General features: G+C 33.0%; 1 long non-coding RNA gene across 2 annotated transcripts; it reads left to right on the plus strand.

Moving 5' to 3' along the window:
• The first annotated feature begins 3,851 nt into the window (after positions 1–3,851).
• LOC126888791 (uncharacterized) lies at positions 3,852–5,309 on the plus strand. Of its 2 annotated transcripts, XR_007699647.1 has the most exons (3): positions 3,852–4,073; positions 4,172–4,440; positions 4,787–5,309. It is a non-coding gene; the product is annotated as an uncharacterized LOC126888791 (long non-coding RNA). The 2 variants fall into 2 exon arrangements; XR_007699646.1 differs by having other exon boundaries at positions 3,852–4,440.
• The last annotated feature ends 3,176 nt before the right edge of the window (positions 5,310–8,485 follow it).

Here is an 8,485-nt window from a genome sequence, read left to right on the forward strand (position 1 = left end):
AAACAAATGAATACATTTAAAACACATTGAAAATTTTGACAGGCGACATTTTGCGCATTTTCACTTACTAGACTTTTTTATTTATATTTTAGTAAATTGTGTTTGTTATTGTTTTGTTTTTATGACTCTTTGTAAGCTTTGTCTATAAAATTGTACAATTTTCAACTATGTACAATAAAGCACATTTCTATTTTGACTACGGATTCCATGCTGTTACTCTTTTTTTTTGTCTAAAAGATTATTAATGGCTCTGGCCTAACATGTGAATTTGTTTATTAAATTACAAAAAATATATGCTATAATTTACAATTTTCTAGTTCGGTGAAAATATGACTTGTGAAAATATATTTTTGCTCTACGTATGATCATTTAATTTTTCTTTATCATAACAATAGTGGATGTGTTAAAAAAATTAATTTAGTGTCCATTGAAATGTTACATTTTTTAGGTCATACCTTGCATTTGTTAGAGGAGTAAATTTTATTTTTTTAATGTGTAGGGGGATCAGTAGAAGCTTAAGTTCAAGTTTTTGGAGTCGCCACCCTTGTCCCCCGGCCGCCATCTTGGAAAAGGGGTGCAAAGGGGTTTCGCGCTATATCTCGTAAACTACCAACCCTACGGAAAATCTAATAAAACATAAAATGTAGCAAATTAAATTTTTTACAATTTTGTTTCTATTAATTTTTATCGTCAAGTGAGCAACAAAAAAGATATAAACAAAAATAAGTAAAAATTTTTCCTTTTTGAGGTTATAACTTTTTTTTCAGTTCATTTTACAATAAAATAACGTTACAGCAATTTTGTAGAGGGTCTTTTCAGCAAACAATTTCCACTATAAAGGTGTTTAATTCTATATATTTATCTAGGTTTTACAGCGCTCCAAACTTTACCAGATTCTCGAATGCTCATAGGGATTTAACATTCCTATGCTATTATTAATCTATTTTTGACCTTTCTCCCTACTATAAAACTTAGAACACTAAGCATATATAGAAAAGGCCCAAGAAGTTGTTTGATGACAGATTCTCCGGTCCAGAAGAAGAATGACGCAACCGCAAAGTGAAAAATTCTTCAGAAGAGATTTTTAGAAGAAACGATTTTTAAATATTTAAAATAGGGATTAAATCGTCCAGGAGCATCGGTATGGCGTTTGTTTTTTGACAACGATGGCTTTTATTTTCATCAATATTGGTTCGAATTTCATTAACTTAATTTAATCGCCCCATTTTCAACCCAATCTACAGTTGCGTCATTATGCATCTGAAACAAGGTCTAACATAGCGCGTATTGCAGTAACGACGCAACTACCCTATAGTGGCTCAGCACATTTTTACAGTTCGGTCTTTTTGTATCATCTTTACATAGTATTTTAAAAGTTAATTGCGCAATACACAGGAATTGACAAAATTTGCAGTTACGTCATTTTTCTTCCGTACCGGACTGAATATTAAGAATAGTCTCCCGTTTTATACCACTGACGCGACTTTAAGATTATAGCAGGGCAGTCTGCTATATCTAGGACCTACGGTATACAAGGAAGGTAACAGGGCCAGTGCTACGCTTCAACCGCCTATTATTACACCTGGTTTTACCCAAGGTACTCATTTTATTCAGGCTGAGTCGACCTGGGGCCTATAGATATTTTAAAAATATCTAGTTGTTCTTGCCGGCGCTAGGATTTGAACCCCGGCCTACCAGCACGCAAGCCAAGCATACTACCGCCTGAGCTACGCCGGCCCTTACCGGACTGAATATCTGCCTGCTACTACTTTTATTATTATAATTTATCCTAGGTGGCACAGCAGTCGGTCCCCCTCTATTTAACTTATTCTTACAGTTGTGCTACCTATTTGGCCACGTGCAGTCGTATTAAAAATTGTGAAAAGTATTTTGAATTTTATAGATAATACAATTGAGAGTCTTGTGAGTAAAATTCTCTGGAAACCCTGAGATACAAACGATTCGCTAAAACAGTGACAAAAAATGCATTTAATCTCTTCTCACTTCCTCCAACACAAGATGCAGCCCGTTTCCACAGACTCCGAGTGTATCACCAGATTCAGTCATGGCTCAGTAAACATTGTGATCCAGAAAATTGGGGCTGGAAAATGCATGGAAAATTTTGGATATTAATCCAAACTTCCAAGCCTTCAGTACCCCCGAGCTTATGAAATTAATCTTTAGCAGATGCAATGGAAACTGGAAGTGCATGTGGTTGCCGAAAAGCAGACCTCAAATGAAGAACATGAGTTGGTAGATGAATTACCGACGCCAACTCTAACTCTCATTATACCACAAAAATTCACCTCGGATACTGATTCAGATCTTGACTCGCAGCCTGGACCATCGAAAAAAATGAAAAATCATAACTATAATAGATATTTTTCAACATATAATAATAAATAATATTATTTTGTCTAGAAATTGTCAGTGGATTAGACCTATTATTGGGGATACCACACCAAAAACGCGCCTCCAGACTCTACCTCATAGGTGGCCGGGAAAAGGGTCAAAAATAGCGTAATAATAGCATAGGAATATTAAAATCACAACAAATAAATATATAGATAGAAAAGTAAGCCGAATGTTTTTATTGTATTCCTATGAGAATTCGAGAATCTGGTCAAGTTTGGAGCGCTGTAAAACCTAGATTAACCTTTCAGGGATAACGTGGCATGATGGTACATAAAGTGTAACGTGCGGACTCACAGTCCGCACATCCAGAAAAGGTCCAAAAAACAAATATTTTCCGAAAAACGGTCTGAGAACTTGTCAATTGTTTAAATATAAAGACAAAAAAACATTTGCAAACAAATTTATTATAACTTGCACTTAAACTCATGCTTCAAAAATAAAAGTGAACGGATATATCCTTTTCACATTTTTAAACCTATAAATCACAAAAGCCTAAATTAAAAAAATACAAAACAATTATTTCTAAGAAAGTAATCAATGACTAAATAAAAACAAATGTTTGAGCTGCGCAAAGTAGATACATGAATGAACGGAAATAAGTCAATCTTCGCTGTAGTCTTCGGAGATTTTAAGATTCTCTCCTCGTCCTCAATGTCTTCTTCCATGTCGGTATCGTGGTCCTGTACTGCTTCATAATCTTCTTCCAAACTAGAATCATCATCGTCAGGTTCAGCTTCTGGCCCAGAATCAGAGAGAAATTCCGCATGCAGCTTTTCAAGATATGCTAGTTGCTTTTCGAAACTCATCTTAAAAAATCTGTAACAAAAATAAGTTTATATCAATCAAATATACAGAAAACGTAATCAGTAGATCACTCAAAATTATAAACTACATAAATATTTTTATATTTACCCTAAAAACAAAATATTTTAAAATTGAATCTTACCTGAAGATGTGTGACAACTTGTATAACGTGCGGACTCACGTTCCGCAAGTCAATATAGCAGCAGAACTAAACGCACTAAGACAATTCTCACAACAGTATTGAATAGAATAGAGTATCCCCACACTTGAAGCTAGCGAGCACAACACGACCGAGATCGTAATTAATCGTCAGAAATCGACAAATATTTAGACAAACGGAATCATAGTCCGCACGTTAACTCTGAAAGGTTAATAAATAAAATTGAACAAATTTATAGTGGAAATTGTTCGTTGAAAAATCGTCTATAAAATCGATATGATGTTATTTTATTGTAAAATGAACGGAAAAAAGTTATAACCTCCAAAAGGAAACTTCTTACAAAATTTTCTCTTATTTTTGTTTATAATTTAACTTTTTTGTTGATCACTTAACGATAAAAAGTAGTCGATATAAAATTGTAGAAAAATTAATTTACTACATTTTATGTGAAATTAAATTTTCTGTATGATTGCTAGTATTAGGCAATCCAAACCACGTGACCTCTGGTTGGCACACAAACTAACAAAGAGGTTATGTTTGCATCTATTTTTCAATGATTTTTCATTGTTTATCGTCGTATTTTGGATTCATTTGGATTTCGTTTCCTGTTTTTGTGAACTTTATAAACTTTACCACAATGCAAACTGATTATTTAAGGAAATTATTATTGGAAACTCCAGATGTTGCGAGAAAGGTAGGCGAAACAATTTTTTTTACTGTTCATTTTGCCCCGATATTTATCAATAATGATGAATTTTGCAAGCAATAACATTATTTCTTTTATTGTTCTAGATATTTATTGAAGCTGAAAATAATTGGGGATTTAGATCCATACGCAATTCAGTCAGAATTGGATTTTACAGTAAAGTGCAGTCCATCAAGTTCCTATTATAGATATTTATACATATCTGGTGGAATCTGATATGTCACAGTTGCTACTCTAAGCAGCAGATGAAAGCATACAAAAGCCTTCAGGCACATAAATATTTTACAGCTGGATTTGTTTTGAATGGAGTAAAAATTGTTAATGATTTCCTGATTTCCATATTATTGTCGGAAAGGTATGCCTTTATTTTATTTATTCACCATTAAGAAATATATGGATAACAGTATTAGTGTCTTTTGGATAAATTGGTTTTAAATATTAGATTTATTTACGTTTATATATCTGTATGAAACCAGACATATCATCGTCCTAATCTGTAAACTGCGAACTCCATAATTCTCTGAAAATGATTTATTACTGCCATATATTTGAATTACTGTCATGATTGTTCTAAAATTATATTATATGAATGTCTGATTTTAAATAAAATATTCTCAATCATTGTAAAGAACGCAAATACTCTAATAAAAATAAATTTTTGTAGTTGAAGAATTTCCAAAAAAATTAAATATTTTTTTTAGGTGAAGCATTTCCAAAAATCTAATGCTAAACGACTAAATGCTTGGGTGGGGTGATAGCCAGTTCTGATGACATAGCAAATTTACATTGTATGCGTATGGCCGGTAATAGTGAAGTCTGCAGCCATATTGCAGCAATCCTATTTTTAGCTTAGTATGCTCAGGGCAAGACAGACGAAGAAGAACCCAATGTATGTACATATGTTACAGCTACATGGTTTGGAGATAGCAACATATGCATTCTCTGATGAAAAACTAATGAGTTTTGAAACTGTTCAGTCAGAGTGCTTGTTGCGCTCACTAAACGAATTGAAATATAAGATGGCTTTGGCATTGTGTTGCAGCGATATGAAAATGGTTATTCATTTTTAATTATAATGTTCTTCTTCATCATGAGTAATTATGTATTGGTCTTTTAAATGTGTATTTATTTTTGTAATTAGTATCAACTTGTAATGATAATATACATTTATCGTTTAAGGTATGACTATGTTTTGACTCTAAAATAAATGTTTTAAAAATCGAATCCTGCCTCTTTCTGTTAGTAACTACCCATGGATATCACAAATTGTGCTTACTGATAGGTTTGTTCGTAGAACGATCAGCAACTCTTGCCAACCATCAGACACATGTGCATTCGTAGTCTATGAATGCTAACTATTAACTGCACAACGCTAACTGTTAACTGCTCATGCATCTGATGGTTGGCAGCAGTTGCTAATCGTTTGTGTCGTACTATGAACAAACCTATTAGGTCTGGATCCCGTGTACCAAAAAAATTGATTAATAGCAAGCTGAAAATTTGTTAATAGCTTAACAGTGTCCAGTTGGACAAACTTTGATGTATTGTGACCTGGAACAGGGGTAGTTTTAATTGTGAAACAGTTTGGAAACTCAGATTTGGAACATCAGATTACAAAAACATCCCATATATTTTGTCGGACAGAACATCCAATTGATCTGTTATCCTTTCATTAAATTCTCATGCAAAAATCAGACTGCTATTACTAACCAACATGATTCCTGTAGTTTGACATGGTCTTCGTGTTCTATCATTAAAATGACCAGTTGGTGATTTTTTCACCAGTCTGGTTTTTGCATGAGAGTTTAATGAATTGGTAGCAAATCAATTGGAAGTTTTATCTGACAAATTACATAAACATTTTCGTAGTTTGACGTTCCAAATTTTTAACCTGTTCCACAGTTAAAACTTCCAGTGTTCCCGTACATCAAAGTTTGTCGGACTAGACACCATTAAGCTATTAATAAATTTTCAGCTTGCTATTAATCAACTTTTTTTTGGTACGCGGGATCCAGGTCTATATGGAATAAATAAATAACAAAACAAATTCCCTGTCAAAACTGCATTTATCTTGAATAGAATGAAAAACAAAATAATATTGTTTTAACAAAATAGGGGATAAATGTTAAAATTTAGTACTATTAATAAAGTTTGTCACATTGGCCTAAAAATGAATGTCACTAGTTACGTCAGTGTCACATATAAATACATAATTGTAATAATATTAATAAAAACCATAATTCCTAGCATGAGTGCGTCCTGTTATTTGACAATTTAGTTAGGTGAGGAAACATAAATGAGTTTCTAATACGGCTTTTCATCGATTACTATACACGGATTATACGACATATGACAGAAGCTCAAAACAAACGACTGTGAATGAAAAGCCCTATAGAGGGAACACGAAAAAAATTAACATTATCCAATCAGCTCGACTTCCACAGTTCACTACTATACAGATTACAGGCATGTTTTCAGCACTTAAAATCACCACAAACGAAAAGTTTATAAAATAATCAATCTAATGAATGTCTTTAAATACTATATTAAGCTCAAAATCACGACAAAAAACAAATTAAAATTAACATTATTCTGATAAGTTGGACTTCCACAGTTCACTACTATACAAGTCACAGGCATGTTGTCAGCACTCAAAATCACCAAAAACGTAAAGTTTATAAAATAATTAATCTAATGAATGTCTTTAAATACTATATTAAGCTCAAAATCACGACAAAAAACAAATTAAAATTAACATTATTCTGATCAGTTGGACTTGCACAGTTCACTATTATACAAGTGACAGGCATGTTGTCAGCACTCAAAACCACCAAGAACGTAAAGTTTATAAAATAATTAATCTAATGAATGTCTTTAAATACTATATTAGCTCAAAATCAGGACAAAAAACAAATTAAAATTAACATTATCCCGATCAGTTGGACTTCCACAGTTCACTAATATACAAGTCACAGGCATGTTGTCAGCACTCAAAATCACCAAAAACGTAAAGTTTATAAAATAATTAATCTAATGAATGTCTTTAAATACTATACTACCTCAAAATCACGACAAAAAACAAATAAGAAAAATCAATAATTACATTGAGTTTAGGTTAAGAACAGTTTTGTGTGCCAACCAAAGATCACGTGATTTAACTTTGACAGGTCGATGGATTCCCTAATAGGAGATACAGCGCGAAAGCCCTTTGCACCACTTTTTCCAAGATGTCGGCCGGGGGACAAGGGCGGCGACCCCAAAAACCTGAACTTAAGCTTCTACTGAACCCCTACTGAACACATTAAAAAAATGAAATTGACTCCTCTAAGAAATGCAACCCTAAATGTAACATTTCAATGTTTATGTGTTATGCACAAATTTTATTATGTACCATACGACGTACTTTCAGCGGGAAGTTTATTATTCTTTGATATTTTGACGTTTGATTTTTTATTTCAGATGATATTTTAGACAAGTGGAAACTAGATATTAGTTTGCAGGAAGATTTGCTGGAAGATTTGCAGGAAACTTTACTGGAAGATTTGCCGACATATGTTCCACCCGTTAGAACATGCTGGAAAAAATGTGATCCCACGAAATGGAAGAGGAACATTAAAAGACGTGAAACACTTGAAGCCAAGGCCACAAAACCCATTGACTGCAGTAAGTGCCGTTTCAAATGCACCGACAAATTCTCCCAACATGTAAGAGATATAATTTGCAAAAACTATTGGTCGAAGAATTTTAAGGATCGGAAGACTTTCATCCTAAGTAAAGTTGAAAGCCATCCTCCTGTAACAAGAAGAGCACGAACAGGAAGTAGGAGACTGCGGGTAGATGCTAAAAAATATTTTCTGGAATATAACAGCTGTAATCTTAGAGTATGTAGAGAGTTCTTTACAAGAACACTTCTTATATCCAATAGGGTTATTGAACATGCCTTTCAGTTTAAAGGAGAAGGAGGCGTATTTACTAGTAACGACCACAGAGGTAAAACAAGGAAAAATAAGGAATCTTCCTAAAATTGAACAAGGAATTGTGATTTACAAATCATAAAAAACTATACTGAATACTTATTGTAGGAACCATAGCTGAGTAACCGTAGTATTTTCAATTCTGATATGTCCATTCAAGTTTTTTTATGTTGTTGTGGCTGCTGTAAGAGACTTTTGAAGGTGGATTTTGATGCAAGTGTTCAAAAAATTTGTATAAACAAATTAATTGTTTAACTCATAAACTAGAAGAGATAAAAAACTATTTACTCTATTTACCCTATCGCATTGAGACAAAAGGATGATATTTAGGTAAAAAATGTCGAAGAATCAGAACTAGAAGAGATAAGAAAACTGTTTTCAAGTTTGTTTCTTGAAAACGAAAACAAAGAAAATGGCGTTTACGAG

Source organism: Diabrotica virgifera, chromosome 7 (genome assembly GCF_917563875.1).
Source record: "Diabrotica virgifera virgifera chromosome 7, PGI_DIABVI_V3a".
NCBI classification, from domain to species: domain Eukaryota; kingdom Metazoa; phylum Arthropoda; class Insecta; order Coleoptera; family Chrysomelidae; genus Diabrotica; species Diabrotica virgifera.